Genomic DNA, 25,744 nt, shown 5'->3' on the forward strand with positions numbered 1-25,744 from the left:
TATAGATGTGTACTAGTGCCATCTGTTCTAGTGTGTTGCTCAGTGCCTCTGTGTCCTTACTTATTTTCTGTCCGGTGCATCTGTCCTTTGGAGTGAGTGGTGTGCTGAACTCCCTGAAAATAAATGCAATGCATTCTATTTTCTCCTTTAATTCTGTTAGTGTTTGTTTCACATGTGTTGGTGCTCCTGTATTGGGTGCATGTATATTTATAATGGTTATATCCTCTTGTTGGATTGACCCTTTTATCATTATATACTGTCCTTCTTTATCTCTTGCGAATTTCTTTGTTTTGAAGTCTGTTTTGTCTGATACTAGTACTACAACACCTGCTCTTTTCCCTGGTTGTTTGAATGAAATATGTTTATCCACCCCTTGACTTTTAGTCTCTGCATGTTTTTGGGTTTGAGGTGAGTCTCTTGCAAGCAGCATATAGAAGGGTCTTGCTTTTTTATCCGTTCTATTACTCTGTGTCTTTTGATTTGTGCACTCAGACCTTTGACATTTAGGGTGATTATTGAGAGATATGTACTTATTGCCATTGCAGGCTTTAGGTTCGTGGTTAGCAAATGTCCAAGGATAGCTTCTTTAGTATCTTACTGTCTACCAGAACTCACTTTCTGAGCTATGATAAACACAGTCTGATGATTCTTTACTTCTCTCCCTTGTCATTCCTCCTTCTCCACTCTTTGTATGTTAGGTATTTATTTATTTTTTTATTGTGATTTTTGTGTTTCCTTTCACTGCCTTTGTGGGTAGTTGATTTTGTTTTTTACCTTTAGTTAGTATTTGATTGTTTCACTTTCTTTGCTGTGACTTTACTTTCTCTGGTGACATCTGTTTAGCCTTGGGAGTGCTTCCACCTAGAGCAGTCCCTCTAAAATACCCTGTAAAGGTGGTGTGTGGGAGGAAAATTCCCTCAACTTTTGCTTGTCTGGGAATTGTTTAATCCCTCCTTCATATTTAAATGATAATCGTGCTGGATAGAGTATCCTTGGTTCAAGGCCCTTCTGTTTCATTGCATTAAATATATCATGAGTTGCTCTTCTAGCCTGTGAGGTTTCTGTTGAGAAGTCTGATGATAACCTGAATGGTTTTCCTTTGTAGGTGAGCTTTTTTCTCCCTCTGGCTGCATTTAATACTGTGTCCTTGTCTTTGATCTTTGCCATTGTCATTATTATGTTGTCCAAGAGATTTTTGCCTATGTTTTTTTCTAAGAGTTTTACAGTTTCACGGCTTATGTTCAGGTCTTTGATCCACTCCGAATTTACTTTTGCATATGGTGTTAGACAGTGATCCAGTTTCATTCTCTTACATGTAGCTATCCAGTTTTACCAAGAACAGCTGCTGAAGAGGCTGTCATGTCCCCATTTTATGTCCATGGCTCCTTTGTCGTATATTAATGGACTATATATGTTTGGGTTAGTGTGTTGAGTCTCTATTCTGTTCCACTGGTCTGTGGCGCTGTTCTTGCACGAGTTCCAAACTGTCTTGATTACTGTGGCTTTGTAGTAGAGCTTGAAATTGGGGAGCGAGATTCCTGCTCCCCACTTGATTCTTCCTTCTCAGGATTGCTTTGGCTATTTAGGGTCTTTGGTGAATCCATAGGAATCTTAGACCTATTTGTTCCCATTCATCATAGAATGCTGGTGGTAATTTGATAGGGGTTGCATTGAATCTGTAGATTCCTTTGGGCAGGATGGCCATTATGACAATATTACTTCTTCCTATCCAAGAGCATGGGATGAGTTTCCATTTGTTAGTGTCCTTTTAATTTCTATTAAGAGTGTCCTGTAGTTTTTGGGGTAAAGCTCTTCCAGTTCCTTGGTTAGGTTTATCCCTAGGTATCCTATTCTTTTTGATGCAATTTTAAATGTAATTGTTTTCCTGATTTCTCTTTCAATTACTTCATTGTTAGTGTACAGGAAAGCCTCAGATTTCTGTGTATTAGTTTTGTATCCTTTAACTTTGCTGTATTCCAATATTAGTTCTAGTAATTTTGGAGTGGATCGTGTATGGTTTTTTATGTACAATATCATGTCATCTGCAAATAGTGACAGCTTGACTTCTTTTTTACTGATGTGGATTCCTTGTATTTCATTGTTTAGTCTAACTGCCGTGGTTAGCACCTCCAGTACTATGTTGAATAACAGTCGGGACAGTGGGCATCCCTGTCTTGTTCTCGAACATAGAGGAACAGTTTTCAGCTTCTCACTGTTAAGTATGATGTTGGCTGTGGGCTTATCATATATGGCCTTTATTATGTTGAGGTTCTTGCCCTCTATACCCATTTTGTTGAGGATTTTTATCATGAATACATGTTGAATTTTGTCAAATGCTTTTTCACCATCTATGGAGATGATCATGTGATTCTTGTCCTTCTTTTGGTTTGTGTGGTGGATGATGTTGATGGATTTTCGAATGTTGTATCATCCATGCGTCCCTCAGGTGAATCCCACTTGGTCATGGTGTATGATCCTCTTGATGTATTTTTGAATTCAGTTTTGTAATATTTTGTTGGGTATTTTTGCATCTATGTTCATCAGGGATATTGGTCTGTAATTTTCTCTTGTGGTGGGGTCCTTGCCTGGTTGTGGTATTAGGGTAATGCTGGCTTCACAGAATGAGTCTGGAAGTATTCCCTCCTCTTCTATTTTTTGGGAAACATTAAGGAGAATAGGTATTATGTCTTCTCTGTGTGTCTGATAAAACTCCGTGGTAAATCCATCTGGCCCGGGTGTTTTGCTCTTGGGTAGTTTTTTGATTGCTGCTTCAGTTTCGTTGCTGGTAATTCGTCTGTTTAGATTTTCTGTTTCATCCTTGGTCAGGCTTGGAAGGTTGTATTTTCCTAGGAGGGCGTCCATTTCTTCTAGGTTTTCCAGCTTGTTAGCAGATAGTTTTTTGTAGTATTGTCTGATAATTCATTGTATTTCTTTGGGGTCCGTCGTGATTATTCCTTTCTCATTTCTGATTCTGTTGATGTGTGTAGATATTCTTTTTCTCTTAATACGACTGGTGATGGGCTTATCTATTTTGTTGATTTTCTCAAAGAACCAGCTCTTGGTTTTGTTGATTACTTCAATGGTTTTATTCTTCTCAGTTTTATTTATTTCTTCCCTGATCTTGATTATGTCACTCGTTCTGCTGACTTTAGGTCTCATTTGTTCTTCTATTTTCAATTTCGACAATTGTGTCTTAGGCTATTCATTTGAGATTGGTCTTCCTTCTTTAAATATGCCTGGATTCCTATATACTTTCCTCTGACAACTGCTTTTGCTGTGTCCCACAGATGTTGGGGCTTTGTGTTGAAGTTGTGATTTGTTTCTGTATACTGCTTGGTCTCTATTTTGATTTGGTCGTTGATCCATTGTTTATTTAGGAGCATTTGTTAAGCCTCCTTGTGTCTGTGAGCCTTTTTGCTTTCTTCGTACAATTTATTTCTAGTTTTATACTTTGTGGTCTGAGAAGGTGGTTGGTAGAACTTCAATGTTTTTGAATTTACTGAGGCTCTTTTTGTGGCGTAGTATGTGATCTATTTTGGAGACTGTTCCATGTGCCCTTGAGAAGAATGTGTATCCTGTTGCTTTTGGGTGTAGAGTTCTGTAGATGTGCATTAGGTCCATCTGTTCTAGTGTGTTGTTCAGTGCCTCTGTGTCCTTACTTATTTTCTATCTGGTGCATCTGTCCTTTGGTGTGAGTGGTGTGCTGAAGTCTCCGAAAATAAATGCAATGCATTCTATTTCCTCCTTTAATTCTGTTAGTATTTGTTTCACATGTATTGGTGCTCCTGTATTGGGTGCATATATGTTTATAATGGTTATATCCTCTTGTTGAATTCACCCCTTTATCATCATATACTGTCCTTCTTTATCTCTTGTGACTTTCTTTGTTTTGAAGTCTGTTTTGTCTGATACTAGTACTGCAACACCTGCTTTTAACCCCTTGTTGTTTGCATGAAATATCCCTTTCCAACAATTGACTTTTAGTCTGTGTATGTCTTTGAGGTTGAGGGGAGTCTCTTGCAAGCAGCATATAGATGGGTCTTGCTTTTTTATCCGTTCTATTACTCTGTGTCTTTTGATTGGTGCACTCAGTCCATTGACATTTAGGGTGTTTATTGAGAGATATGTATTCATTTCCACTGCAGGCTTTAGGTGCGTGGTTACCATACGTTCAAGGATAGCTTCTTCAGTATCCTACTGTCTAACCGAATTCACTTATTGAGCTATGAGGAACAGAGTCTGATAATTCTTTGTTTCTCTCCCTTCTCATTCCTCCTCCTCCACTCTTTGTATGCCAGGTGTTTATTTATTTATTTATGTATTTATTTATTTATTTTTGCTTCTTTGTGTTTCCTTTGACTGCTTTTGTGGGTAGTTGATTTTATTTTTTACCTTTAGTTAGTATTTGATTTTTCTGCTGTGTTTGCTGTGACTTTAATTCCTCTGGTGACATCTGTTTAGACTTGGTAGTGCTTCCACCTAGAGCAGTCCCTCTAAAATACCCTGTAGAGGTGGTGTGTGGGAGGCAAATTCCCTCAACTTTTGCTTGTCTGGGAATTGTTTAATCCCTCCTTCATATTTAAATGATAATCGTGCTGGATACAGTATCCTTTGTTCAAGGCCCTTCTGTTTCATTGCATTAAATATATCATGACTTGCTCTTCTGGCCTGTGAGGTTTCTGTTGAGAAGTCTGATGATAACCTGAATGGTTTTCCTTTGTAGGTGAGCTTTTTTCTCCCTCTGGCTGCATTTAATACTATGTCCTTGTCTTTGATCTTTGCCATTGTCATTATTATGCTGTCCAAGAGATTTTTGCCTATGTTTTTTTCTAAGAGTTTTACGGTTTCACGGCTTAAGTTCAGGTCTTTGATCCACTTCGAATTTACTTTTGCATATGGTGTTACACAGTGATCCAGTTTCATTCTCTTACATGTAGCTATCCAGTTTTGCCAAGAGTAGCTGTTGAAGAGGCTGTCATGTCCCCATTTTATATCCATGGCTCCTTTGTCGTATATTAATGGACCATATATGTTTGGGTTAGTGTTTGGAGTCTCTATTCTGTTCCACTGGTCTGTGGCACTGTTCTTGCACAAGTTCCAAACTGTCTTGATTACTGTGGCTTTGTAGTAGAGCTTGAAGTTGGGGAGCGAGATACCCCCTCCTCACTTTATTCTTCCTTCTCAGGATTGCTTTGGCTTTTTGGGGTCTTTGGTTGATCCATAGGAATCTTAGACCTATTTGTTCCCATTCATCGTAGAATGCTGGTGGTAATTTTATAGCGGTTGCATTGAATCTGTAGATTCCTTTGGGCAGGATGGCCATAATGACAATATTAATTCTTCCTATCCAAGAGCATGGGATGAGTTTCCATTTGTTAGTGTCCTGTTAATTTCTGTTATGAATGTCCTGTAGTTTTCGGGGTAAAGCTCTTCCAGTTCCTTGGTTAGGTTTATCCCTAGGCATCCTGTTCTTTTTGATGCAATTGTGAATGGAATTGTTTTCCTGATTTCTCTTTCAATTACTTCATTGTTAGTGTACAGGAAAGTCTCAGATTTCTGTGTATTAGTTTTGTATCCTTTAACTTTGCTGTATTCCAATATTAGTTCTAGTAATTTTGGAGTGGATCCTGTATGGTTTTTTATGTACAATATCATGTCATCTGCAAATAGTGACAGTTTGACTTCTTCTTTACTGATGTGGATTCCTTGTATTTCATTGTTTAGTCTAATTGCCATGGCTAGCACCTCCAGTACTATGTTGAATAACAGTGGGGACAGTGGGCATCCCTGTCTTGTTCCCGAACATAGAGGAACAGTTTTCAGCTTCTCACTGTTAAGTATGATGTTGGCTGTGGGCTTGTCATATATGGCCTTTATTATGTTGAGGTTCTTGCCCTCTATACCCATTTTGTTGAGGGTTTTTATCATGAATGCATGTTGAATTTTGTCGAATGCTTTTTCACCGTCTATGGAGATGATCATGTGATTCTTGTCCTTCTTTTGGTTTGTGTCGTGGATGATGTTGATGGATTTTCGAATGTTGTACCATCCCTGCATCCCTGAGGTGAACCCCACTTGGTCATGGTGTATGATCCTCTTGATGTATTTTTGAATTCAGTTTGCTAATATTTTGTTGGGTATTTTTGCATCTATGTTCATCAGGGATATTGGACTGTAATTTTCTATTGTGGTAGGGCCCTTGCCTGGTTTTAGTATTATGGTGTTGCTGGCTTCACAGAATGAGTCTGTAAGTGTTCCCTCCTCTTCTATTTTTTGGGAAACTTTAAGGAGAATGGGTATTATGTCTTCTCTGCATGTCTGATAAAACTCCACGGTAAATCCATCTGGCCCCGGCGTTTTGCTCTTGGGTAGTTTTTTGATTGCTGCTTCAGTTTCGTTGCTGGCAATTCATCTGTTTAGATTTTCTGTTCAGACTAGGAAGGTTGTATTTTCCTAGGAGGGCGTCCATTTCTTCTAGGTTTTCCAGCTTCTTAGCAGATAGTTTTTTGTAGTATTGTCTGATAATTCATTGTATTTCTGTGGGGTCCGTCGTGATTTTTCCTTTCTCATTTCTGATTCTGTTGATGTGTGTAGATTCTCTTTTTCTCTTAATATTAATACGACTGGCCAAGGGCTTATCTATTTTGTTGATATTCTCAAAGAACCAGTTTTGGTTTCGTTGATTACTTCAATGGTTTTATTCTTCTCAGTTTTATTTATTTCTTCCGTGATCTTGATTATGTCACTCCTCAGCTGACTTGAGGTCTCATTTGTTGTTCTGTTTTCAGTTTCGACAATTGTGTCTTAGGCTATTCATTTGGGATTGGTCTTCCTTCTTTAAATATGCCAGGATTGGTACGTACTTTCCTCTGACAACTGCTTGTGCTGTGTCCCACAGAAGTTGGGGGTTTGTGTTGAAGTTGTGATTTGTTTCCATATACTGCTTAGTCTCTGTTTTGATTTCGTCATTGATCCATTGTTTATTTAGGAGCATGCTGTTAAGCCTCCTTGTGTCTGTGAGCCTTTTTGTTTTCTTAGTACAATTTATTTCTAGTTTTATACTTTGTGGTCTGAGAAGGTGGTTGGTAGAACTTCAATGTTTTTGAATTTTCTGAGGCTCTTTTTGTGGCGTAGTATGTGATCTATTTTGAGGACCATTCCATGTGCCCTTGAGAAGAATGTGTATCCTGTTGCTTTTGGGTGTAGTGTTCTGTAGATGTGTATTAGGTCCATCTGTTCTAGTGTGTTGTTCAGTGCCTCTGTGTCCTTACTTATTTTCTGTCCGGTGCATCTGTCCTTTGGAGTGATTGGTGTACTGAAGTCTCCGAAAATATATGCAATGCATTCTATTTCCTCCTTTAATTCTGTTAGTATTTGTTAAACATGTGTTGGTGCTGCTGTATTGGGTGCATATATGTTTATAATGGTTATATCCTCTTGTTGGATTCACCCCTTTATCATTATATACTGTCCTTCTTTATCTCTGGTGACTTTCTTTGTTTTGAAGTCTGTTTTGCTGATACTAGTACTGCAACAACTGCTTTTTTCCCCTTGCTGTTTTTATGAGATATCTTTTTCCACCCCTGGACTTTTAGTCTGTGCATGTCTTTGGGTTTGAGGTGAGTCTCTTGCAAGCAGCATATAGATGTGCCTTGCTTTTTTATCCATTCTATTACTGTGTGTGTTTTGATTGGTGCACTCAGTCCACTGACATTTAGGGTGATTATTGAGAGATATGTACTTATTGCCACTGCAGGCTTTATGTGCGTGGTTGCCATACATTCAATGATAACTTCTTCAGTATCTTACTGTCTAACCGAACTCGCTTATTGACCTATGAGAAACACAGTCTGATGATTCTTTATTCCTCTCCCTTCTCACTCCTCCCTCTCTCTTTGCATGTCAGGTGTTTATTTATTTATTTATGTATTTATTTTTTGTGCTCTTTTGTGTTTCCTTTGACTGCTTTTGTGGGTAGTTTATTTTATTTTTTACCTTGTGTTAGTATTTGATTGTTCCGCTTTCTTTGCTGTGACTTTATTTTCTCTGTTGACATCTGTTTAGCCTTGGGACTGCTTCCACCTAGAGCAGTCCCTCTAAAATACCCTGTAGAGGTGGTGTGTGGGAGGCAAATTCCCTCAACTTTTGCTTTGTCTGGGAATTGTTTAATCCCTCCTTCATATTTAAATGATAATCGTGCTGGATAGAGTATCCTTGGTTCAAGGCCCTTCTGTTTCATTGCATTAAATATATCATGAGTTGCTCTTCTAGCCTGTGAGGTTTCTGTTGAGAAGTCTGATGATAACCTGAACGGTTTTCCTTTGTAGGTGAGCTTTTTTTCCCCTCTGGGTGCATTTAATACTGCGTCCTTGTCTTTGATCTTTGCCATTTTCATTATTATGTTGTCCAAGAGATTTTTGCCTATGTTTTTTTCTAAGAGTTTTACGATTTCACGGCTTATGTTCAGGTCTTTGATCCACTTCGAATTTACTTTTGCGTATTGTGTGAGACAGTGATCCAGTTTCATTCTCTTACATGTAGCTATCCAGTTTTTCCAAGAGCAGCTGTTGAAGAGGCTGTCATGTCCCCATTTTATGTCCATGGCTCCTTTGTCATATGTTAATGGACCATATATGTTTGGGTTAGTTTGTGGAGTCTCTATTCTGTTCCACTGGTCTGTGGCACTCTTCTTGCACGAGTACCAAACTGTCTTGATTACTGTGGCTTTGTAGTAGAGCTTGAAGTTGGGGAGCGAGATTCCCCCCTCCCCACTTTATTCTTCCTTCTGAGGATTAGTTTGGCTGTTCGGGGTCTTTGGTGAATCCATAGGAATCTTAGACCTATTTGTTACCATTCATCTTAGAATGCTGGTGGTAATTTGATAGGGTTTGCATTGAACCTGGAGATTTCTTTGGGCAGGATGGCCATTATTACAATATTAATTCTTCCTAGCCAGGAGCATGGGTGAGTTTCCATTTGTTAGTGTCCTGTTAATTTCTGTTATGAGTGCCCTGTAGTTTTCGGGGTAAAGCTTTTCCAGTTCCTTGGTTATGTTTATCCCTCGGTATCCTATTCTTTTTTTATGCAATTTTTAATGTAATTGTTTTCCTGATTTCTCTTTCAATTAGTTCATTGTTAGTGTATAGGAAAGCCTCAGATTTGTGTGAATTAGTTTTGTATCGTGCAACTTTGTTGTATTCCAATATTAGTTCTAGTAATTTTGGAGTGGATCCTGTATGGTTTTTTATGTACAATATCATGTCATCTGCAAATAGTGACAGTTTGACTTCTTCTTTACTGATGTGGATTCCTTGTATTTCATTGTTTAGTCTAATTGCCATGGCTAGCACCTCCAGTACTATGTTGAATAACAGTGGGGACAGTGGGCATCCTTGTCTTGTTCCCGAACATAGAGGAACAGTTTTCAGCTTCTCACTGTTAAGTATGATGTTGGCTGTGGGCTTATCATATATGGCCCTTATTATGTTGAGGTTCTTGCCCTCTATACCCATTTTGTTGAGGGTTTTTTTATCATGAATGCATGTTGAATTTTGTCGAATGCTTTTTCACCGTCTATGGAGATGCTCATGTGATTTTTGTCCTTCTTTTGGTTTATGTCGTGGATGATGTTGATGGATTTTCGAATGTTGTACCGTACCTGCATCCCTCAGGAGAATCCCACTTGGTCATGGTGTATGATCCTCTTGATGTATTTTTGAATCCAGTTTTGTAATATTTTGTTCGGTATTTTTGCATCTATGTTCATCAGGGATGTTGGTCTGTAATTTTCTATTGTGGTGGGGTCCTTGCCTGGTTTTGATGTTAGGGTGATGCTGGCTTCACAGAATGAGTCTGGAAGTGTTCCCTCCTCTTCTATTTTTTGGGAAACTTTAAGGAGAATGGGTGTTACGTCTTCTCTGTATATCTGATGAAACTCTGCGGTAAATCGATCTGGCCCGGGCGTTTTGCTCTTCGGTAGTTTTTTGATTGCTGCTTCAGTTTCGTTGCTGGTAATTCATCTGTTTAGATTTTCTGTTTCTTCCTTGGTCAGACTTGGAAGGTTGTATTTTCCTAGGAGGGCGTCCATTTCTTCTAGGTTTTCCAGCTTGTTAGCAGATAGTTTTTTGTAGTATTGTCTGATAATTCATTGTATTTCTGTGGGGTCCGTCGTGATTTTTCCTTTCTCATTTCTGATTCTGTTGATGTGTGTAGTTTCTCTTTTTCTCTTAATACGTGTGCCCAAGGGCTTATCTATTTTGTTTATTTTCTCAAAGAACCGGCTCTTGGTTTCGTTGATTTCTTCAATGGTTTTATTCTTCTCAGTTTTATTTATTTCTTCTCTGATCTTTACTATGTCACTCGTTCTGCTGACTTTAGGTCTCATTTGTTCTTCTATTTTCAATTTCTATAATTGTGTCTTAGGTTATTCATTTGGGATTGTTCTTCCTTCTTTAAATATTGCTGGATTGGTATATACTTTCCTCTGACAAGTGCTTGTGCTGTGTCCCACAGAAGTTGGGGCTTTGTGTTGAAGTTATGATTTGTTTCCATATGCTGCTTGGTCTCTATTTTGATATGGTCATTGATCCATTGTTTATTTAGTAGCATGCTGTTAAGCCTCCTTGTGTCTGTGAGCCTTTTTGCTTTCTTAGTACAATTTATTTCTAGTTTTATACTTTGTCGTCTGAGAAGGTGTTTGGTAGAACTTCAGTGTTTTTGAATTTACCGAGGCTCTTTTTGTGGCGTAGTATGTGATCTATTTTGGAGACTGTTCCATGTGCCCTTGAGAAGAATGTGTATCCTGTTGCTTTTGGGTGTAGAGTTCCGTACATGTGTATTAGGTCCATCTGTTCTAGTGTGTTGTTCAGTGCCTCTGTGTCCTTACTTATTTTCTATCTGGTGCATCTGTCTTTTGGAGTGAGTGGTGTGCTGAACTCCCTGAAAATAAATGCAATGCATTCTATTTCCTCCTTTAATTCTCTTAGTGTTTATTTCAAATGGGTTGGTGCTCCTGTATTGGGTCCATATATGTTTATAATGGTTATATCCTCTTGTTGGATTCACCCCTTTATCATCATATACTGTCCTTCTTTATCTCTTGTGACTTTATTTGTTTTGATGTCTGTTTTGTCTGATACTAGTACTGCAACACCTGCTTTTTTCCCCTTGTTGTTTGCAGGAAATATCTTTTTCCACACCTTGACTTTTAGTCTCTGCATGTCTTGGGTTTGAGGGGAGTCTTTTGCAAGCAGCATATAGATGGGTCTTGCTTTTTTATCCCTTCTATTACTCTGTGTCTTTTGATTGGTTCACTCGGTCCTTTGACGTTTAGGGTGATTATTGAGAGTTATGTACTTATTGCCATTGCAGGCCTTAGGGTGTTGGTTACCATACGTTCAAGGACAGCCTCTTTAGTATCTTAGTGTCTAACTGAACTCGCTTATTAATCTATGATAAACACTGTCTGATGATTCTTTATTTCTCTCCCTTCTCATTTCTCCTCCTCCACTCTTTGTATGTCAGGTGTTTATTCATTTATTTATGTATTTATTTTCTGTGTTCTTTTGTGTTTCCTTTGACTGCTTTTGTGGGTAGTTGATTTTATTTTTTACCTTTAGTTAGTATTTGATTGTTCCATTTTCTTTGCGGTGACTTTATTTTCTCTGGTGACATCTGTTTAGCATTGGGAGTGCTTCCATCCAGAGTAGTCCCTCTAAAATACCCTATTGAGGTGGTGTGTGGGTGGCAAATTCCCTCAACTCTTGCTTGTTTGAAAATTGTTTAATCCCTCCTTCGTATTTAAGTGATAATCGTGCTTGATACAGCATCGTTGGTTCAAGGCCCTTGGGTTTCATTGCATTATGTTTATCATGCCATTTGTTCTGTTGTGTAAGGTGTCTGTTTGTAATTCTGTTCATAGTTAGTTTGGTTTTCCCTTGTTGGTGACATTTTTTCTCTCTTTGGCTTCCTTTATTCCTCTGTCCTTTTCTTTCATATTTGCCATTTTAAGTTTCTTTGTGTTGTCCTCCTTGGGTCCCTTGTGCTCGGACTTCTCTCTGCTTCCATGGTTTGAGCGAGTTTTTCCTCCCCCAGTTTGGGGAAATTTTCAGCAATTATTTCTTCAAATACATTTTGTTTCCCTTTTTATCTCTCTTCTTCTTCTTGTACTCCTATAGTGCTAATATTGTTCAGTTTTGATTGGTCACATAGTTCTCTTAATATTCTTTCATTTCTGGATGTCCTTTTATATCTCTCTGTGTCAGCTTCTCTGTGTTCCTGTTCTCTAATTTCTATTCCATTAATGGCCTCTTGCATCTCATCCATTCTGCTTTTAAGTCCTTCCAGATATTGTTTTACTTCTGTATTCTCCCCCCTTAGCTCTTGCATATTTCTCTGCAAGTCTGTCAGCATGTTTATGACCTTTATTTTGAATTCTTTTTCAGGAAGATTGGTTGTGTCTATCTCCCGAGGTTCCCTCTCAGGGGAGTATGTGTGTATGATTCTGGTCTGTATCAAATTTTTCTGCTTTTTCAAGGCAATAGAGGTAGATGTGGGCAGTTGGCGCGTTTGTCAGCTGTGAGAACCAAATCCTTCCTGGTTATTCCTCACCTTCCTCTCCTCAGATAATGGTAACCCCCTAGCAGGTTGTGCTGGCCAGCTGTGCACAGACAGGTTCTCTGATTCTTGCCTGTTCCACTGTGGAGGAAGTTCTGCGTGGCTGCTTTGGGCATGGTCAGTCTCAGGTTTCTACTCTGCTATTGCGGGACCACGCTGTATAGGGAACGGGCAGGAGGCTTTTTATCGCTGTGAGGGGCCTTAGAGCCGCACTGCTTCTCAGGGGGTTAGGGTGCCCGGATTTCCCCGGGATTCCCAGCTGCTGTGCTGAGTGTGCTGGAATACTTCTGTCCAGCTGTGAGGCTCCACTTCTGTCCAGCTGTGTTCCTTTAAGACTTTCAAAAAGCACTTGCTTTTCTTTTGTCCCAGGTGCACCAGCTGTTGGAATCTGTTTGCAGGTTTTACTGTTCCATTTCCCTAGTATCCAGCACACCACGCACTGTGTTTCTATGCTCCCTGTGCTGATGACTAGGGCTTGGTATTTAGCAGCCCTGGGCTTCCTCTCCTCCTGCTGGGAGCTGGACTGAGGGGCGCTCGGGTCCCACTGGGTTGTGGCTTGTACCTTACCCCCTTCGTGAGGCACTGTGTTCTCACAGATGTAGATGTATCCTGGCTGTTGTCTTGAATCTTCTGGTCTCTCTTTTAAGAATAGTTGTATTTGTTGTATTTTTCAAAAATATATATGGTTTTGGGAGGAGATTTCCACTGCCCTACTCATGCTTCCATCTTGGCTACACCCTCTGTTTTCCTAGTTTTTAAAAGATTTTTGCATCTTTGATCATTAGTGAGATTTACCCATAGTTACTTTTTGTGTAACTTTCCATATTAGGCTTTGATATCAAAGTTATTCTGGCTTCATAAAATGAGGTATGTGTCTTTTTCTGTCATTTGGTAGAGTTCATCTAACATTGGAATTTGTTTTTAAATGTTTGATAGAATATTTCAGTGAAAGCATCTGGGTGTGTGTTCTCTCTTTAGGAAGGTTTTAAATTAATGATTCAGTGTTTCTAGTCTTCAGTGAGTTTGTGTAAGTTTTATTTATTTATTATTTTATTTTGGTATCATTAATCTACAATTACATGAGGAATATTATGTTTACTAGACACCTCCCATCACCAAGTCTCCCCCACATACCCCATTACAGTCACTGTCCATCACTGTAGTAAGATACTATAGAATCATTACTTGTCTTCTCTATATATACTGCCTTTCCTGTGTCCCCCCACCCCTGCTACATTATGTGTGCTAATCATAATGCTCCCTTTTTCCTCTTATCCATCCCTTCCCACGCATTCTCCTCAGTCCCTTTCCCTTTGATAACTGTTAGTCCATTCTTGTGTTCTGTGAATCTCCTGCTGTTTTGTTCCTTCAGTTGTTGCTTTGTTCTTATACTCCACTGATGAGTGAAATCATTTGGTACTTGTCTTTCTCCACCTGGCTTATTTCACTGAGCATAATACCCTCTAGCTCCATCCATGTTGTTGCAAATGGTAGGATTTGTTTTCTTCTTATGTCTGAATAATATTCCATTGGTATATTTACCACATCTTCTTTATCCATTCATCTACTGATGGACATTTAGGTTTCTTCCATTTCTTGTTTATTGTAAATAGTGCTGTGATAAACACAGGGGTGCATATGTCTTTTTCAAACTGGTCTGCTGCATTCTTAGGGTAAATTTGTAGGAGTGGAATTCCTGGGTCAAATGGTATTTTTATTTTGAGTTTTTTGAGGAACCTCCATACTGCTTTCCACAATGGTTGAACCAATTTACATTCCCGTAAGGTTTATTTTTTTAGGACTTGGCTATGTTATCTAAATTTTCATTTAGATAACCACTTAGATACCAACTCAGTTGACAACTGAAACTTAGATCTTTTGTTTAAAAAATACTCCTCTTTATGTTTTCAAACTTCCACTAATCTTGTCTTTATATATAGACTAGGCTAGCACAGTGAGGTGATGTATTTTATCCTCTTCTCTAAACTGTGGGGTTGTTTACTGTCCTGTTGTCAGTAGGCATTTGCATAGAATGAATTAAGGAGAGAGGTATACATTTCAGATTAATTAAAGGTGTATATAGCATTTGTAGCCGTGGTTCCACAGGAACTCACCTGGAGAGGGCTTATATAGAAGAGAGCCACAGGTAAGAGCCCTGGAGCACTCTATAAATAAAGGAAGGACTCATAGAGGCTTAAGAAAAAGAACTGTCAGAGAGGTAGGAAGAAACTAGGTGAGTGTGGTATGAAGAAAACCTAAAGGAAAAGTGTTGAAAGATATAATAAGCAGTCAACAATTTCAAATGCTGGTGAAAGATCATGCAAGAAGGAAATTGGCTGTTAGTTTGGCAAGATCTATGTCACCAGAGAGCTTGATAAGAGCCATTTTAATGGTAGTTATGGAAAGGAAAGCCTGATTGAAGAGGGTTAAGGTAAGAATAGGGAGTAAATAGGTGGAGATGATGATTACAGAAATGTATTCTGAGGAGTTTTTCTGTGAAGAAGGAATTGGAAATTTAGCCAGGAGGCTGGCATGAGGTCAAGGATGGGATTATTTTTTTATTGATATTAAGGCATATTGGTGTACTGGTGAGAATGGTCCAGCAGAGGATGGAAGACCTTGATAAGGCCATAGGGATGGGTTGCAAGCACAAGTGGAGGGGTTGGCCTTGGATAGGGACACGGATAACTTTCCACAGTATCTTGGCAAGGTTAATACTGGAGGACTCAAGGAGCAATTCATATCTCTGAGTAGAGGAATGGGTAAGATTAGAAAGCAAACAGGAAGACCTACTTTTTATACCCTTCCATGGTTTTTGAATTTTGATCATGATGCTATTTGTTTTTCTAATATAATAAAGATCTGTTATTAAATTGAAAAAGTATTTTGGGAGAGAAGCTTGTGATCACTTTGCAGCCTTCTTGTGTTCATAGGTGCACATGAACCCCTATCAGGAGAAGCAGTGTCTCTCATTTGATTCTCTTGGCCTGGGAGCAGCCAGGCCTGAGAAACAGAAAAGGACACATTCTGCCAGGGGCACATTAGGACCCTTAGAGGCTCTGACTCTTGAAAAGATTATTGAGTACCCTCCTTCCCTCTTGCCGTATATATTTTGTGATAAAACTGGATGGCCAGAGTTTTGTATTTTTCCTGTGATGTCGATTTTACTGTTTCTTTGAATATCAAATTCAAGCATCAAAATGTTGTAATGACTTCTTTCTTATTGCTGGGAGTGCCTTCGCTGCTGATGACCTAAGCCCTGATTTGGGTGTTCTCTAGGGTAACCAGCACAGACTTCCATTCTTCCTTCAGGCTTTACTCCTCTCTGTCCATCACCAGGTCCTGGATTGCTGTGGAGGTAAGGCAATCTGGTACAGCCTGAACACCTTGCTCAGTTTCCATGCCTGTCACTTGGAGGCAGGGGTGAAGTGCCAGTTGAATGGGAAGGGTATCTTAAACTAGGGGCTTCATGCCAGCAGGGAACCAATTTGAGTGTTTCACTGCAGTCCACAAAGGGCAGACATTTATTGGAAGGGTGCCAGGGTGCTTCAGGGAATTGAAGCAAGGGTTGGCATAGGAAGGGGGGCACCAGGGTAACTCTGGGACCTCAGTGGTAGTGTTCTGCCCCTCCTGCCATCATCCTTGGAATGTGGAATGAAACCACACAGCATGGAGGACACTGTGCCCTCTGTCTGTCTATTTCACCAGAGGGGCATAACCCTCCCCGCACCCTGGGAGAACCAGCACAGAGGCAACCCGATGGGAACCAGGCATTCTGTCCTTAGGGCTCCTGGATCCTGACAACCAACTCCTGCTGCTAATCCCAGGAGGCCCAGGCACGCACCCCCTCCCTAGAGGAAGGGGCTAGGTGGAGGGGTGGTGTCCTTTGCTAACTGAGGAGAGCTCTGCTAGGGCATAATCACGCAGCACAGCCCTGCCAGCCGGGCAGCGTGTACTGGCCACGGCCAGCCATCACCAGGACTCGGGGACAGACTCTTCCTGCAGCACTTTCTCTGGTCCTGGAGCAGTGGCTATCTACTTTTTCTGAGCCAGTCCTGACTCCCTGGGACCGGCACCTGCAGCGGCTTCCCATTGCCAGCAGCTCTGAGCGCTGGAGCTCCAGAGCCCCTCAGACCCAGGCCCGCGACTCTCCCCACAGGCAGCTCCCAGACCCAAGCTGCTTCCCCCCCACTCCCACCTGCTGCCTGTCCCGGGACCCTGCTAGGGCGTGAGGGTCTCCAGACGGTGTCCTGTAGTTCAGGCCCCTCTCTCAGCTGTAGGGGGGAGGGGCCAGCAGCAGGCATGACCTAGCTGTGCCTTGTCCCTCCTGCTGTCCCCGGGGCTGCTCCGTGTCTGCTGGGCCAGTAGGCCAGCGGCTAAACCCTCAACCCACCCGCAGCCTCGGGAGCCTGAGGAGAAAGTGAGGAGCAGACACAGATTCTGCAGAGCATCGATAAGATGGGCAGAGAGATGTGCCCCTTCAGGCCCAGAGGCCTTGGGCGCTCAGCCCCTCAGGACCTGGGGTCCAGGCCTGCCCCAGAATGGAACTGAATCTTCATCCTTATTGGGCAGGGCAGCCCCTGGGGTGGGAAGGGAGCCTGGGACCGGGCAGGAGCAGACTCGGTTGCAGGGATGATGGCCTATCCCAGCCTCTGACTGGGCTCCTCAGGAGCTGGCCTCTGAGGGATATTTCACAGCCCAAGAGACATTTCTGGACTCAGCTACACCTCTTCGCCTGGCCCTGCAGTGCTAGGGGAAGCTGCATAGATGAAGGGAAGGATGGAGAAGATCTGGGTTATACAGGGAGTGCAAAGTCTGTACTCCAGGAATACTGCATGGTATACAAGATACTCTGTGCCCAGCGGCCTTGCTGGAGTGGAGTGAATGGTGCCCTGGAAGAGAATTGAAAGGACTGAGTTGGTTCCTGGTTCTATTTCTTAAAAGCTGTGTGTCTACCTTTAACATATAGATGGTCGTTTTGGAGTCTTAGGTTTGTTGCCTGTAAAATGGAGATAATTTAGCCCCACAGAGAGTCCACACAGATTAAATGAGCTAAAAAAAAAATGGTATTGTGCCAAGGGAAGAGCTAGGCCTGTTCTAAAGGCATTGTGAATGCTGGCTGTATCCAAATCTAAATTTCTCTGGGCCCAGGGTTAGAGGCCAGAATACAGCAGAGGTGAGGGACAGCCCTACTGGAGAACCACCCCCTGACTTACCTCATACCCCTGTCCCCTGATTGTCAACAACCTTCTTCCCCGATACTCACCAGTATACCAGACCAGACCACACCGCTTGCTGTCTAGTACACAGGTGGGTGCAGCCAGTGTCATACCCGAGGCCTATAAATTAGGCCCTCCCAATCTGCAGTGATGTCCAAGATGAAATGCTAAGCAGAGAGGCATGCTGTAGAATGGTGTGTGTGGGGTGGGCCCGTCTTTGTAGGATATACATATAAGATATGCTTGCATATACATTTTATGTGAATATAGAAGAGTACCCAGTTTTCATGGCTTTGCAAATTTATGGAAGAGTACACAAGCAACTGTTAACAGTGGTTATCAGTAGGCAGTAGAACTGGGATGATGGGCAGGGAGCAGAGAGGAGTGTTTTATTTTTACCAATCAATATCACTTAAATTTTTTTACCATGAGCATGTGTCACTTATATAATAAAGAAAACTTTAAATCAAAAGATATGAATGAGAAACTGATATGTAGATATGAATGGTAGAAAATGGACATAGATAAATGATATATAGATATGAGTTAGAGACAGACACAGATATCTCCATGCCTCAGCTTCCTCTCATATGAAATGGTACCTAGTTTATAGGATTATTGTGAGGATTAAATAAAGTGTTCAAGCTCTTGGAGTAGTTACTGGTACACAGTAAGTGCTCAATAAGTTCTATTTAGTGTAAAGGTGTGAAGACGTGTTGGCTTGATGTGATAATCTCTTTTGCCATCTTGTGGTCAGTGTGTGCCATGCAGGAATGGCAATGCCAACAAGAAGCATATTTTTAAACCTCTTCATAGTGGGGTGGCTGACTTTTAAAATTGAAAAAGAGTTTAAATAAGTAAACAACTTTATAAATAGGTAGCTAGATGAGACTTAGAGTCTTCTACTTTTTAATCATTGCTCACAGATCTGGATCCCCAGGCCTGAAAGTGTCAAGGAGAAACAGCATGTTGACTGGTTCTTGTTTGTTCTTGCGTCTCTCTTTATCCATCAGGTTTTTTAGTGGCAAGCAACAGAGACCATTCTAACTTTTTTAAGCAGAAAAAGAATTTTTTTTAAATGGTTACTAAGTAAAGCTCAAGGAAATCTTCAACAGGTAAAAGAATCTGGCTTGGGGGCTAGGAAGCCAGTAGTTGGTGAAGTCCCACCTCCTCTGGGGACAGGCACTGCTGAGATGAACCCAGGACTGTGCCATCAGGACATCTATGACAACTGCCCATGAAAACTCAGTATCTCTTGGCCATGCTCTATCATTTTCACCAGGTATGGATTGCACTGGAAAATTGTCTCCTCACTTGTTTCTACTGACCCAAAGTCTTGATGGGGAACATTTGATTGGTGGAGCCCAGGGCTCACAACCCTCCCCTAGTCTGAATTCTGCTTTCCAGTTTAGGAGACAAGACTGTAAACCACGAATTTAAAAAGGCTATTAAGAAGAGGCTGGATAGTGCAGGGGGTGATAACCTGTTCCTTGGAGGAGGGTATTGAGTGTGACCTTCAGAAGCCCATGTCCCTTCCTGAGTAGCAGTAGGCTCTAGATATGGTCCAGGTAATGCTGGGAATCTAGGTCTGTCTAATTCTGTGGTCAGATTCCACACAGTGTATCCAGGGGCAAACCATGGCAATACCAGAAGGGAGAGTTCTTTTAGGCTGGACACTCTGTGGGAGCAGGGACCATGTCTGTCTGATTTACCACTGTATTCCCCAGTGCCTCAATACATGAATAAAGGAATGATGGGATGAACCAACAAATTAATCTGGCCATTTTCCTTATGCAGTTGTAAATTTTCACTGACACTTAGGGCCTCTAATCTCAGGAAAAGTCTAACAGGTGCTGTGTTGGGGATCTCTTCTTAAATAAGGAGATCAGGAAAGGTATATTCACTTATAACAAACTACTTCATATAGGGTTTCTGACTTCCCTCCATGGGGGTTCTGCTTGAGCAGACACATTCAATATCTCCACTCAGAGGGAAAGGACAATCAAGTGTGTATCATCAGATTTTACTGTCCAACCAGATAGTTTCTTGAAAAATTCTGTGCTCAGGACATATTTCCAGGAGGAATTCATGCAATATCCTGACAGCTGAAGGCCTATTGGAATTGAATTTTTACATCTAGCAGTAGGCTCAGCCCACAGCTTCAAATGGGATTTCTCCTACATATCCAAGTGGCACATCCCTATCTCTGGCTGTGACCATTGGAAGGCACAGACCACCAGAGAGAGCATGTGTACTTCTACTGTAGTGGATCTTGACACTTCCCATTTGGATCTCTCCTCAAACCCCTGCTCTGGAAACACCACTGTTGCTAAACAACAGGGAAGCCAGTCATGCAGGATCCCTGCCTCTACCAGTCACCAATCCTAAATGAGAATTGGAATGTAAAGGCCTGCCTTCAGATCACATCTACTGTAGCATTTTGGAACTTACTGGTCTGTTGAAATGTGTTCTGTAATCCTTCATCATTTTGGGGGTCCCTAAGACCACCACACATTAAATGAATTCTCTAGAAGGCCTAAAAGGACTCAGTATACAAATGTACTCATGACTAAGGTTTATTAGAGCAACAGGATATACAATAAGACCAGCAATGAAAAAAGACACAGGTGGGTTCTGAAAGAATCCACGCACAGGCTTCCTTATGCTCTCTCCCTCCTGTGAGGGGCACACCAAGCACATTCTGCCCCAGGAGTGGAAATGCACAACATATGGGTAAATGTTTTTGCCCAAGAATGCTCACTCAGTGTCCAAGAGATATTTTTTTATTGGAGTATGGTCATTAGGCACCCTCTACTTAGCATGTGGCCAAATTCCAGACTCCTAGAAAGGAAGAAGGTATTCAGCATAAATGATATTATTTGTACAAATAGGATAGGTACAGCAAACCACTCATCTATTAGGGAACAGTTCAAGAGATATATTAATTTTACATTGCTGGTATGACAAATTATCACAAACCTGGAGGCTTAAGCTCTATAAATTTATTATCTTAGAGTTGTGTAGGTCAGAAGTCCGGCACAGGTCTCGCCAGGCTAAACTCCAGGGGTGGCAGGGCTGCATTCCTTTCTGGAGGCTCCAGGGAAGGATCTGTTTCCTGCTCTTTCAGGCTGCTGGCAGAATTCAGTTCAGAAGTCCCTGTTTTCTTGCTGGTTATAAACTGAGGGACATTCCCACCTTCTAGAGGCTACCATATTCCTTGGCCTGTGGCCCCCTTCCTCTTCCTCAATCTTCAATGAGAGAACAGAGTTGAATCTTTCTCAAGTCACATCTTTCTGGCTCCTCTCCCACCATCTCATCTCCATGGCGACAACTGGGACTGGTACTCCACTTTAAAGGACTCATATAAATTACATCAGGCCCACCCAGATAATCCAGGATAATCTCCCCATGCCAAAGCCCTTAACCTTAATCACATTTGCAAAATCCTTTTTGCCATGTAAAGTGACATATTGATTGGTTCCAGGGATTAGGACATGGACATCTTTAGGCAGCCAGCATTCTGCCTATGAGTGGCAAGTACCCAAATGCTAGCCAAGGGCCAACCTCTAAAGCAGGCCTTTCTAAGGACAACTGTCTCAGGTCTGCTATATGAACTATTTTCTGCACATCCATGCATACCTAAAAGGAAGGCAACATCATGAGTGATAGGTGATGCCACATTCCAATAGCATGTGGTCCCTGTCATGCTTGTAATGTCTTGGACTTCATAGACAGCTGGATCCAGGGCCCAGCCCACAAAGGAGACTTTATGCTCCAGATACACTCTAACCTCAGGGCTGCACAGGGCTGTCTCTCCACCTTCAACCCTGATAGGAGCCAAGGTCAAAGAACTGTTAGGCCATGGTGATTATTAGCACTGGGCTTGGCAGAAAATAAATTCCAGCTTAAATGCGTAGTTGTGTACCAAGAGTAAATTATTTATTCTTTCTGATTTTCATTTCCTCATCTGATTATAGGTATAACACTACTGTCTTTCAGCTTTCAATGAGAGAATGCATGTGACACATGTATAAGACAATACCTTCCAGGTCATAATGGCTATTGTGTTAGGAGATGGAACATCCAGTGGGAGCAAAAACAAAATTAAAATCTCTTATTTCCACATAAAGCTTCCTCTTGGGGGAGAAATAAGAGATAGAGTCTCGCTTTTAGAATCTGCCTTAGTCTTTTTTCCTCTTGAACCCTTATTTCTTTATTAACAAATTTATTTATCTTTCATTCTGTGAAAGTGTGACATTGTAAATTATTAAACTTTGTTTTTCACCCCCAGTTCCAGCTTACTCTTGTACTCCTGTCCCTGCCTCAGAAAGGCAGGTACACGGCTTCTGCCCAAGGGAAGAATTATTTTAGCAGGAATGCAGATAGAATCAAAGAGCCTAAGAAGAGCTTTTGGGTTTCAGAGGAGACTTCAGAAAATTTAAACAGAGAAAATAGGACTGAAAGAAAGGTTTTTTGTGTCATAGGATATTAGGTTATTTGAATATCAAGAGATAAGGACTAGGTTATGTCCAGGCATAGAAGAATATCTGGTCTATCTGAAGGACTTCAGTCATCCCAGACAAGATAAAGATCCCACAGACTGTAGGAAGGGCTGAGGAGACAGGGAGATACTGATGACAATTCAAGGCCAGGGGACTCTCACTCCCTTTCAGACTCCATTGAAGGAGAAACATTGTTCTTTTTCTTTCTCCTTCTCAATTTGGGCTCCCTCTCATGTCATAAATATCACAGTGGTATGACCCAGAAGACTAAAAAGGCCACTCAATTAGCTTTTAGTCTGGGCTTTAGGATTGAGAGAGAAGAGTCTGTGGTACTCATAGGAAGTCCAGCACCAACTCTCAGGGTAGGAGGGGTTTGCAGCCAAAGGCCTGTATTTTATATTAAAGACTTAGGAGTTTGCCTGGTGTGGGTCCTCAGCAAGCCACTTTAGGCCCTCGAGAAAAAAGACACTTCCCTACTGGCTTGGTAGTCACTATCAGGTTAAGACCCCATTCCTCCTATTACCAGAACAGCCATGAGATTACCTGACAGCAAGGTGACAATGTCCAGGTCACAACAAGTGAACACAACACACCTAGACAAAGCCAGAGCCACTTGCTCTGGGGTAATTTGTTCACTGGGAGATGTCAGGTTCCCCCATTTCTGGTGGATGTTTGCCTGGCAGAGGCATTAAGCAAAAGATGATATCAGGAAGGAATTTTGAGGGACAAAAATTGGGACAGAGTGAAATTAACTCAGTGATGTCTAATACCTGTGCCTGTAACAACTAACGCTCCATGGATTCTAGCTTAACAACCCTCTGATTTTGGTGAGGCTTCATGTAACCTCCAAAGAAAAGAAATAAGAATGCCTTGAAATCAATGTGTATCATGGTTAAAAACAAATGAAAATTGTTCCTCCAGCTGGGCTGCATCGGTATACATCAGGGGGAACCATGAGTACTGCCAAATTACCGGTAAACTGTAGTGTGCAAGTTGATTTTTGTGCATTTTTTGTGGGGAGGGCTGTAGATTCTCAGGGGGGTCCAAGACTTACAACATTTTTGCAGGAGGGTGTCCTGGATCTGTGTCTGTACTTTATTAACTATGCACCCTATGAAAACTCATTTACAATCCCCATGTGATGGTTTTCCTGCCTGTGGAGTGGGAAAAACAATACTGAGTATACAGAATTATTGTGAGGAATTAATTAGGAGGTGCTTTGTAAGTAGATTGATTTTTAAATGAGGGTATTAATGTGTTAGCCCTCCTTACCACTCAGAAATGAATAACTCTATTAAATAACGGGTGATTGGTTAAGATTTTGGATATCAAAGCTACATTATTTTCAAAAACGGATGTGTATACAGTTTAAATACAATGTAATGACGCATTCAGTCATGTATTTTTTCAAGGAATCATTTTCATAGATTATTTGCAATTGTGTGCTTTAAAAATAATGATAATGATGATAATAATAATTCCCTGTACTTGTGTAGCCAGGAGCCTTCTCATTTATCTCACTGGTTGTTGACGAAGCCTTCCTTTTACTCTTGTAAATGAAATAAGGCTATTGCTGGGTCCGCAGTGTTTGGTTGCTATGGTTTGAGTTCATCGCATAAGCTGTTGCTTGGCAATCCCACACGTCAGCTGCCTCTTTTTCCTCCTCACTCACACCACACACACTGTCTGAAGTAAAATGAGACTGAGGCTGGGCAAAGGAGGATGGTGGTTCCCAAGCACGTTCTATCTCCCCAACAGCACTGTTACCATGACGCCTGATAAGTGTGTCAAGAGCAGAGCAATAAAGTGGTCATGAACATGGGGTTTCGAGTCATGTAGACCTTGGTTCAAATTCTGAATCAGGATCTGGCTCAGTGTGTCTTTTAGAAGGCTCTTTGAGTCTTAGTGTCCCCATGGGTGGAGTGTGGGATGGTAATACCCAGCTCCTAGAGTGGTTCCAAGGATCGAGGGAGAAAATTCATTTAATGCACCTGCACACAGTGGGTGCTCAGTACCTGTAATCTATACTAATTAGGGTGATGGGAGGTAGCAGAATTATAACTTTCCTTATTCTGCAGTAAAATGCTCTGATGTAGCTGTCAGTTTAGATTTAATTTGTAGTTATGTCCTACTTTTCTTTATGCACAGAATAGGTGGGCCCACTGTGAGTCCATGGAGTAGAACAAGAATTCATAAATAACCAGGACCAAGGTAAACAACAGAGGGCATTATTACCAAAAGGAAGACAAGAAGGGATGCAGCAGAAAGAAAATATCAATAAAAGCTCTCCACTCCAGATAGTTGGTAGGTAGGCACTATACATTCAAAGATGCTTGCATGGGGGAAGCCTGTCTCTTCCCCAGACAAACACATACCCACAGATAGTGCTGTGCTTGTAAAACAGCTCTCAGGGAGAAAAACCCTGATTTGTGGCATTTGCTTATTTCCATGGTGTAAATACTACTCTGGCTGATTTCAAGCTACCAACATGATATCTTTGGAAGGTATGTGGAATTGGAAAGAGATGCCCCCAGTCTGCTCTCAGTAGCCCATTGAGCCTACTCCAGCACAGAACTGATCCCTTCCCCAGGGGTGGCTTTATTGTGCCTTTTTTTTTTACTTTAAAATTAGGTTAGTATTTTTTTTATTTTGGTATCATTAATCTACAATTACATGAAGAACATTATGTTTACTAGGCTCCCCCCTTCACCAAGTCCCCTCCACATACCCCTTCACAGTCACTGTCCATCAGCATAGTAAGATGCTGTAAAATCACTAGTCTTCAATAGCCAAGATATGGAAGCAACCTAAATGTCCATCAGTCGATGAATGGATAAAGAAGATGTGGTACATATACACAATGAAATATTACTCAGCCATAAGAAAAAAACAGATCCTACCATTTGCAACAACATGGATGGAGCTAGAGGGTATTATGCTCAGTAAAATAAGCCAGGCAGGGAAAGACAAGTACCAAATGATTTCACTCATATGTGGAGTATAAGAACAAAGGAAAACTGAAGGAACAAAACAGCAGCAGAATCAAAGAACCCAAGAATGGACTTATAGTTTACTGTGCTTTTTTTTTCTCATTGGTGGTCATTCCCACAAGCTCCTGTCTGTTTTTATAACAGTTTAGGGAGGTCCATTCTCAAGACTGCTCTTCTGGTCTTCAATTTTTCCAGGATGTAGCTGAGGAAATCTCTGTTGTGCAGTCTCAGCTCACACCTTTATAGGCTGACTCCTCTGCCCTTTCTGCCCCAGGACCAGGACTCCATGGCCTTTGAGGTTCCAGGGGAGCCTCACTTAGGTGGGAATCACTTAGGTGAATGTCCTGTTTGAGGCAGTGCCTTCTTTCAAAGTTGTCATCTTTTATCTTTTTTTACATAACCCAACTCAGTCATGCTG

Source organism: Manis javanica, chromosome X (assembly GCF_040802235.1).
Source record: "Manis javanica isolate MJ-LG chromosome X, MJ_LKY, whole genome shotgun sequence".
NCBI classification, from domain to species: domain Eukaryota; kingdom Metazoa; phylum Chordata; class Mammalia; order Pholidota; family Manidae; genus Manis; species Manis javanica.